The sequence below is a fragment of the Dromiciops gliroides genome, chromosome 3 (genome assembly GCF_019393635.1).
Source record: "Dromiciops gliroides isolate mDroGli1 chromosome 3, mDroGli1.pri, whole genome shotgun sequence".
NCBI classification, from domain to species: domain Eukaryota; kingdom Metazoa; phylum Chordata; class Mammalia; order Microbiotheria; family Microbiotheriidae; genus Dromiciops; species Dromiciops gliroides.
The window spans coordinates 480,694,256-480,703,681 of NC_057863.1; the positions used below are offsets into that span (position 1 = coordinate 480,694,256).

The 9,426-nt window shown below is 36.7% G+C and overlaps 1 pseudogene; it reads right to left on the reverse strand.

Moving 5' to 3' along the window:
* Positions 1–211: 211 nt before the first annotated feature.
* On the reverse strand, positions 212–268 carry LOC122752342 (annotated as a pseudogene).
* Positions 269–9,426: the final 9,158 nt, after the last annotated feature.

Sequence of the window (9,426 nt, forward strand, 5' to 3'; positions counted from 1 at the left end):
TCTTGATTTCTCCTGTCACAATAATAGTTTTTTTTATTCTGAATAGAATTTTATTTTCCAAAATATATGTAAAAACAAAATTTTAACATCAATTTTCAAAAAAGTTTGTGTTCCAACTTCTCTTCCCCCTCCATTCCCGTCCCCCACCCACAAGAATTCAATCAATTCAAAATAAGTTATACATGAGTAGTCATGGAAAAATTCCCATATTATGCTAATCTTCTCTGTATCATTCCAATTTTAGTATATGTGCTGCCGTAGCGAGCACACAATAATAGTTTTTATGGTGAATATTTTTTGGTTTATTTGTTTGCTTATTCTTACCGCCTACTTCCTGACTTCAGACTTTATGTTAGGTGAAGACTCTGTACCCTGGAGAAGGGAATGTCTGGGTTGGTTTTTCTACTACTTTTTTTCAGGGTGTTATTTCAGTATTTTAGAGACAGCTCATACTGGGAAACTACAAATATTTGGTCCTCTAAAAATGTTCTGATGGAGGACAGAGTCTGAGCTCTACAAGTTCCTGGCTTGTGTTTGAGTCTGAGCAACAGGTTTGTGGACTCAATCTGTTAGAATTTTCAGTAAACTGCTATTGTTCAGAACTAGTTCTTCTTCTACAGCCTTCAGCTTGCACTAAAAGCTGGAAATTATACCGTGCTTTACTCCTGGGGTCTGAGCTGCACAGCTGCTAGTCACTTGTGGATTTGCTCTTTACTTGAAACACAGTCTAGAACCCTTGACCTCTATTTACCCTGAAATGCTACCCCTAGGTGCAGGGATAGTCTACCTCTGATATATAACTTGGAACTGAATTATGAGTGACAAGACTGCCATTTGGCACCTGTCCCCATGCCCTATACAAATTTAATTTCCTCTATACTGGATATGGGGGCTCTCACCATAACGCACAGCCTTTCCTTGCTCTGGAAAACTCTGTACATCTCATCTCCAGTGTTTGCAGACCTTTCTGTCTGAATCCCTATGCTGACCTGGGCTAGAAAAAGTAACTCACTATGATGTTTTTTCTAGGACTTCCTAGTCAATATTTGTTGTGGTGCATTTTCTAGATCTGTTTGCAGTGAGATAGAAATAGGTTAAATTTCTTCTACTACTTTGTTGTCTCAGTCTCACCATTTTTCTGTGCCTCTTAGTTCACCATAGCTAGGAATAGGTTTTTTTTTTTCTTCAGTGCCATGCTATGATTCATATGTTTGCTAATAGACAAGTTCAATGGGGAAACAACAACAACAACAACAATAATAATAATAATAATAATTACTATCATGTAGAGCTTTAAGGTTTGCCAAATGCTTTAGATATTATCTTATTTGCTATAACAATCCTGATCCAATTTATTATTATCCCCATTTTATAGATGGGGAAAACACTTGGAGATTTTTTTTTTTTGGTGAGGCAATTGTGGGTAAGTGACTTGCCCAGGGTCACACAGCTAGTAAGTGTTAAGTGTCTGAGGCTGGATTTGAACTCAGGTACTCCTGACTCCAGGGCTGGTGCTCAATCCACTGCACCACCTAGCTGCCCCCACTTGGAGATTTTTTTAAAGGTTTTTAGAATGAATTTTATGAAGTCATCCAGCAGTTAGGAAGAGCTGGAAAAAAGCATGGCTTACTCTGAAAGCTTTTCTTAATATAAAGATCAAACAAGGGCACTGCATATAAGTACCTTCCAGAGCACAAGCATACAACTGCTTTAGCAGGCAGTTTCCAGATTAGGCAGATGGTTTGTTTGAGATGCTTATCAGCAGGTAAGTCTACACATTCAATAAAATTTGGACTGTCAATCCTAGGATGAAGACTTAACATAAGACTTAACACAAGAAATACAAATATTTCTTACAGCAATGTCCAGCTCAACTGCTAGGAGATGTTAAGTTATTTTCCCAGGATCACATAGCTAGACAGTGTCTGAGGCAGGATTTGAGCATAGGTTTTGCAGACTCCAAGTCTAGCACTTGATTCACTGTGTCATGAAGTTGACTAATCCAATCCACTCACATAACATAATTTGAGCAACATGCACTCTTCATTCTCTTGGTTTTTCCTTTGTGGAGTCCTGGACTAATGTCTTTTTTGTGGCCATGCATCTCATTAAGGAGACTTATGTTCTAGGGCTTGATAGAGTCAGCATAGTTCCTTCTGAGGGAATTCGTCTTCTATTTGAACTTTGCACAAGCCATCCTTTGACGAGCATACATTTCCCTATTTTTTTTTTTTTGGTCTGGCTTGCTTTGATATTCACTGGATATCACTTAACAACAACATTTTTGTGATTGTATCTATAATTATATTTTGTATTTTCTTAACATATGCAAGGCAGACATGTAACTGGACGAAAGATTTTAAGGCTAAATTTTCTTCTAGTGAGTCAGATACCTTTAGGGAAAAAATGAATAAACAAAATATGGTTCTTAGATTTACTACACTTTCCAATCAACAATGTGACTAGGAAGGTGCAAATCTGTTGTGGGAAATTATCTTTGGAAACCTGTTCCCTTTTCCTATTTTCATCAATGAATCCTTAAGTGTATACACAGATAATTTTGATAAAGATTTTCTACATCAAGGAACTATGTTTTACCAAGTTATAGATGCTTGAAAGATTCCCCATGCTACCTACAACTTAATTGCTAAGTCTTAGAGAGTTTCTTGAGCCGCAGATAAATAAGGTGATTTGTCCATGGTCACACAGCTAGTGATAGAGCTGGAAATTAAGCCCAGCTCTTTCTGATTGCAAGTCTAGCATTCTGCCTAATAATAAGCACCTCTTGCTATATCTACTTGGCGTTGTGTTTAGCATGGGGAATGCAAATACATACAAAAAGACAATCCCTCAAAGAACTTACATTCTAATAGGGGAAGACACCACACTTAAGGGAAAGGGTGGAGAAAGAGGAGATACTCATGCAGGGTAATGGTGGTGGTGATGTCTGGAAAATGAAGCATATTTGGTTTAGGCCCATCCTTAAAATAGAGATTCTGGGAAGAACTATTCCATGCTGCTTCTCCAAAGATTTCATAGAGATGAAAAAAATAGACATGTTTTATTATTTGCTGGTGTTTCTTTAGTTATGGGAGTGGAGGGGGGATGATGTAATACCAAATTGTTATATTTGTAGAGGGTGGAGGGACCAAAAGTAACTTGAACATATCTTTCTACACAAATCATGAATATTTCTACTGAGATGATCTAGAGGTGTCAAACCCAAGGTGTATGGACCACATGCAAACTACAACTCTCCCCAGTGTGACTTGAACCAACTTTAAATGCAATTGGAAAATATTCAACAAAATACATATTTTAAAATTAAGTATCCTGCTGCAGGGAGTCTTATGTATGAATTAGTTACCCCCATTTCTATTTGAAGTTGACACCACTGATCTATGGCATTCTTTAAAAAATACAATTACTTTTATTAATGCCGTTTGCTTTTATATCATATTCATTTTTAATATATCCCTCCCTCTCCTCTACCCAGTAAGATTTGTCCTATAAGAGAGATTAAAAAAGAAAAAAAAGTATCAAAACCAACCAACATATTGACTGTAACTTAAAGTATATATATGATATTCTAAATGCATATTCACCTCTGCCATGAAGAGAAGGAAGTACATTTAATCAGTTCTTTACTGGAATCAAGTTTGGTCATTATAATTACACAGTATTCAATTTCTTTTAAAAATCTTTCCATTAACATTGTTATAGTTATTTCATTCTGCACCAGTTCTTATATAAATCTTCCTATGCTTTTTTGAATTCTTTATTTTCATTTTTTTCTCATGGTACAATAATATTCTGTTAAATTCATCTACAGTGGTTTGTTTAGACACTGTACAATCAGTGGGCACCTACTTCATTTCTAGGGGTTTTTTTTGCTACTAATACTTTTCTAAGTCATCATTCTGCCTATACTCTCTTCCCTTCCCAATCTCTATATTTTCATGAACATTGTTCCCAAGTCCTAGTACCCTGTCTTGCCAAACCGCAGTCTTGTTTACTCCCATCATCTGTCTCCTTTGCACCTATTCATATGCTGCTGAATAGTGTTGGAGGAAGTCACTAAATCATGCTGATTAACCCTAATATGTATTTAAATGATCTAACTTCAACTAAGCCTTCACTAAAGCAAGATAATCCTATTGCTCTCTGATTCTCCTTCCCATTCGTGACAGTTACTGTTCTAAATCTTCTGTTTTCCACAACACATCTTCATCACCTTTTTCAGCTAATGATCCTATCTCTTACTTGCCCCTCCCTCCTCAAAAAAACAAGGCCATTATTCAGTTTTTTATCCTCTCCTCATTATGTCTGTCTGACCTCATCCTTCACTATATTTCTTCCTTTCCTCAAGTATCTGATGAAAAGATGTTCCTTTTGCTTTCCAAGGCCAACCACTCTATGTATATTCTTTATCATATATCCTTTCATATTCTTCAGAAGATTTTTCCAACTATAATCACCTTTCTCTCTCTAATATTCAACTTTCTCCCATCTACTGGTTTCTTCCCTGCAACCTACAAACATGTCAAAGTCTCCCCCATTCTTCTTTCCCAATAATACAATTTTTTAAAAATTCCAAATTCTTGTCATCCCCCCTCCCACCCAGTGAATAGGAAAGAAAACAAAACCCCTTATAAATAAGTTTAGTCATGAAAAACAAGTTTTAGCATTAACCATGTCCAAAAATAGAATGAGTAAAGGAAGAAAATATGCTTTAATTTGCACTCTGAATCTATCAACTCTGTCTGGAGGTGGATAGCATGTTTCATCATGAGTCTTTTGGAAGTGTGGTTGGTCATTATGTTGATCAGAGTTACTAAGTCTTTCAAAGTTGATTATCTTTACAATCTTGCTATTACTATATATATATATTGTTTTGGTTTTGCTCACTTCACTTTGTGTCAGTTCATACAAGCCTTCTCAGGTTTTTCTGAAACCATCCTCTTCATTGTTTCTTCTTCTTTTTTTTTTTGCAGGGCAGTGAGGGTTAAGTGACTTGCCCAGGATCACACAGCTAGTAAGTGTCAAGTGGCTGAGGCCAAATTTGAACTCAGGTCCTCCTGAATCCAGGGCTGGTGCTTTATCCACTGCACCACCTAGCTGCCCCTTCATTGTTTCTTAAGGCACAATAGTATTCTATAACTTTTATATACCATAACTGGCTCAGCCATTCCCCATTTGGTGGGCATCTCTCAGTTTCCAATTCTTTACCACCACAAAAAATGCTGTTATAGATAATGTTGTACATATGGATCCCTTTCTACTTTCTTTGATCTTTTTGGGGTATAAACCTAGAAGCAGTATTGCTGAGTCAAATGGTACACACAGTTTAATAGCTTTTTGGGCATAGTTCCAAATTGCTTTCCAGAATTATTGGACTAATTTTATAACTACCAACAGTGCATTAGTTCAACTCTTTCCCCACAGCCCCTGAAGTATTTGTTACTTCCTTTTTTTGTCATCTTAGCCAATCTGATAGGTTTGAGGTGTTACCTCAGAATTGTTTTAAATTGTATTTCTCTAGTTATTAGTGATTTGTAACATTTTTCATATGGCTGTTGTAGGGGCCATATTTAATATGTGGAGAGTTAATTGGGTGGCTTGCCGTAATATTGGGGTTCAGAAAAAAAATGAGGTACCTCTAGGTCCAAAACTTCATCCCCTCCAAACTGCCTTTTTAGATATTTCTCCCAGGCCAATAAGAAAGGAGTTTAACAGCCTCTTTTCCACAAACGAATCAGGTTTTATTAATGGGAATAAAATACACAGCAAAGGTGAAATTAATAAAGTCAAGGACAAGGGAATAGAGAAAAAAGAAAAATGGATAATCCCCCTAATTCTAACAAAAGCCTATACAATGCCCAAACTCGCTTCCAGCTCAGCTAATTCAAAGAGCTGGGCTCATTTTATTAACTCACTCCCTGGGGTCTGTAGCTTCAGTGGGAGACAGCTGTGCAGCTAAGGCCCACAGGACAAACTGCCAGGACCAGCCTCTCTCTCTTGTCCACTCCCAGAAGCTCACCCACCGGAAAAAGATAGAGCTCTCCTCAGTGAGCGTTTACTCTCCCTCCCCCAAAAGGGAGGTCCTTCAAACTGCATGTGGAGAGTGGTTACCTTGCTGACATCAGCAGCATACGTCACTCAGGGCAGGCCAGGTGTGGTCCATATCCTATCATCCCTAGCTGGTGTCTGCCAAATTCCATTATTTTACCACACCGTTGACAGCATAGATTTATTCTCTTGAAAATTGCCTATTTATGCAAAAAAAGAAAGAAAGAAAGAAAAAGAAAATTGCCTATTTATATCTTTTAACCATTTTTCAATTGGGAAATGACTTTTATTCCTATAAATTTGATTCAGTTCCCTATATATCTTATAAATTTGATTCAGTTCCCTACATATCTTAGAATTGAATCTTCTTAATTCTTAAAAATCCTCATCATCTCCATTTAAGTAACATCTTAAATTTCTCCCCACCTCCTCAGCTAAACTTGAAAAAAAAAACCCACCTACACTTTGTGACCTCACTTCGTTTCCTTTCATTTCCCGCTAACAACTTGCAGTTTGTTTTCCAACCTCATCATCTAACTGAAAGTTCTCTCTCTAAGGTTAACAAAGACCTCTTAAAAGGATCCTGTCAAGTAGGTGTTATTATTATTACCATTTTACAGATGAGGTAGAAAGAAGTTAAGTGACTTGCCAAGGGACACATAGCTAGCAAGTGTCTGAGATCAGTTTCAAACTCGGGTCTTCCCGACTCCAGGTCCATCATTCTCTCCACTGTATCATTTAGTTGCCTCTAGCTGTCTTGCAGTATATACATAGCTTTAGTATTTCTGGGTAAAAGGACATGGGCATTTTAGTCACTTAAAAAGACACAATTCCAAATTGTTTTCCAGAATGAATGGACCAATTCATAGCTCCAACAACAATACATTAGTGTTCCTATCTTCCTGAGGTCCCTCCAACATAGACTATTTTAATCTTTTGTTATCACTGCTAATTAGTAAACTCAAAGTTGTTTTAATTTGCATTTTTCTTATTATTAGTTATTTGGTACAATATTTCATATGGTTATCAATCTTTTGCAATTCAGCTTTTCGAAACTATTAGTTCATATCCTTTCAGCACCTGTCCATTGGAGAATGACTCTTGATAATGACCTCATCTTGATGAATAACCTGGTCAATTTGAAGAGATGAAAAAATTCTTTTGCCTTTGATCAAATCTTCCCAAGGAAAGTACAAAAATTACCTTTAGGAATGATTCATTGGGTCAAATGTAAGATAATAAAGATACTTCTTCCAGAGATGAAAGAACCAGAACTGAGCTTGAGATCAGAACAGAAAGAACCACACATAGTAAGACTTGGGTCCCTGGAGGATTAGTACTGAATACCCACAGCCCCCAGAAGATCTCTCAGCTACAGAGATAGCAGCTCTGTAAAGAGGGTGACAAAAGAATTTCCAGAGGGGAGAACCAAATTATTTGAATGTAGGCAGCAGCTGGAGACAGTGGTAGAGTAGAGGAGTCCTTAGACCCATCCTCCTACAGAGATGAAGGGAAATTTTGCAGATAGTATTGGATTTTTGTTAGACAAATTCCTGGGAACTGTCTCCTGGAGTAAAGAAGAACATCCTCATGGCTTGAGAGTTGGAAGAACAGCAAAAGAGAGTTACAAAGTGGAAGATAAAAATTGGACCTTGTCCTCCACTACTAACATAAGCCATTTGAATTATGCAAATTCAATAGAAAAAGGACTCTATGGCAAGTCCATATCCAAATTCCTTTTTGGGAAACATCCAAAATGTTTTTCACTATAAATCTTTTTTGGGGGAGGGCAGGGAAATGAGGGTTAAGTGACTTATCCAAGGTCACACAGCTAGTAGGTGTCAAGTATCTGAGTCTGGATTTGAACTCAGGTCATCCTGAATCCAGGGTTGGTGCTTCATCCACTGCACCACCTAGCTGTCCCCTTTCACTATAAATCTTGAAACCTTTTTAGGTTCCTAGAAAAGGTGAAATGTCTCACCCAGAATGTGAATGGTTCACTTTCTACCAATCTCAGCTCCAAAATTTCTTTTTGGGAGAGCTTCAGACCTGAGTAGCATTGTAAGTTTGGGTTGGGGGTGCAGGTAGGATCTGGAACTCTTTAAAAGAGGAAAGGAGAGTTGTTGAGTATTTATGGACTCCTGCAAATACTTGTATGTTTTGCAATTTTGGGGGGTATAATATTGTGTTGTCTTATCTAGTTAGCTAGCTATACATCTATCCTATCTGTCCTATCTATCTATCTATCTATCTATCTATCTATCTATCTATCTATCTATCTATCTATCTATCTATCTATCTGTCTTTCTATCCATCCATTCATCATCTATCCATCCATCCATGCATCCATCCATGCATCCATCCATTCATCTATCCATCTATGTCCCTAAACATTGCTAAGATACCAGGAGCTTCCTTTTTGGCTACATCTGTACAGAACTAAACATCAACCAAATTTTGTTATTCCCAAGGAAAAGTGTTGGTGGGAACAATAACAACAACAAAAAAGCCAGATTCTGAGGTTCCCAGGGAAAGTCCTGAGTGGTTAAGATTGACCTTGGTTCACGTAATCCAGTAGATTAGGGTTCTGGGTCATAGGTTGTAACTTGTCACATGTGATCTTTTCCATTCTTTTGGAATCTTTCTCTTTTTGAGATATTTCAAAAATCAATCCCCAAGTTCTTTTAAAATTGTGTTATCCTATATCAGATTGCTTGCTGTCTAGGGGAAGGGGGAGGGAGGGGAGGGAGGGAGAAAAATCTGAAATTGTAAAGCTCGTATAAACAAAAGTTGAGAACTATCTTTACATGTAACAGAAAAAATAAAACACCTTATATGTAAAAAAAAAATAAAATTGTGTTATCCATACTCATATATCTCCTAGATGTATTTAGTCAATTTTAATCAGTCTTCCCAAAATCATCTTCTTAATTGCTATTTCCACTTTCTTTCAAAGCACATTGGGAACTAGGGTGATAGAATTCAAATATAATTTTACTTCTATCAATAATAAGAATAGATCAATATAGAAGTCCTCATAGACCTGTTTTTTAAATTTCATGTTTATTATTTTCTTCCTAGTTTAATTTTAAAATATTCTTGGCCTGATACATCTGCTATAAAGTTTTTTGAAGTCTTGTTTTCCATTTAATCTTTTTTTTCTATTTATGAGGCAAGATTACTCATAATCTTTCATAATAATGAAAGATTCTCTGTAATGGTTTTGTTAAGGGCTAAAATTCTAGCTAAACTGTCTAAAATATCTAATGAGTGGTCGCCAATAAATTATAAGCTTTAGCAAGAGTTAGACTTTTAAGCATTTATTAAGGAGAATAAGAATTTGGTAAAGAGAGAGAG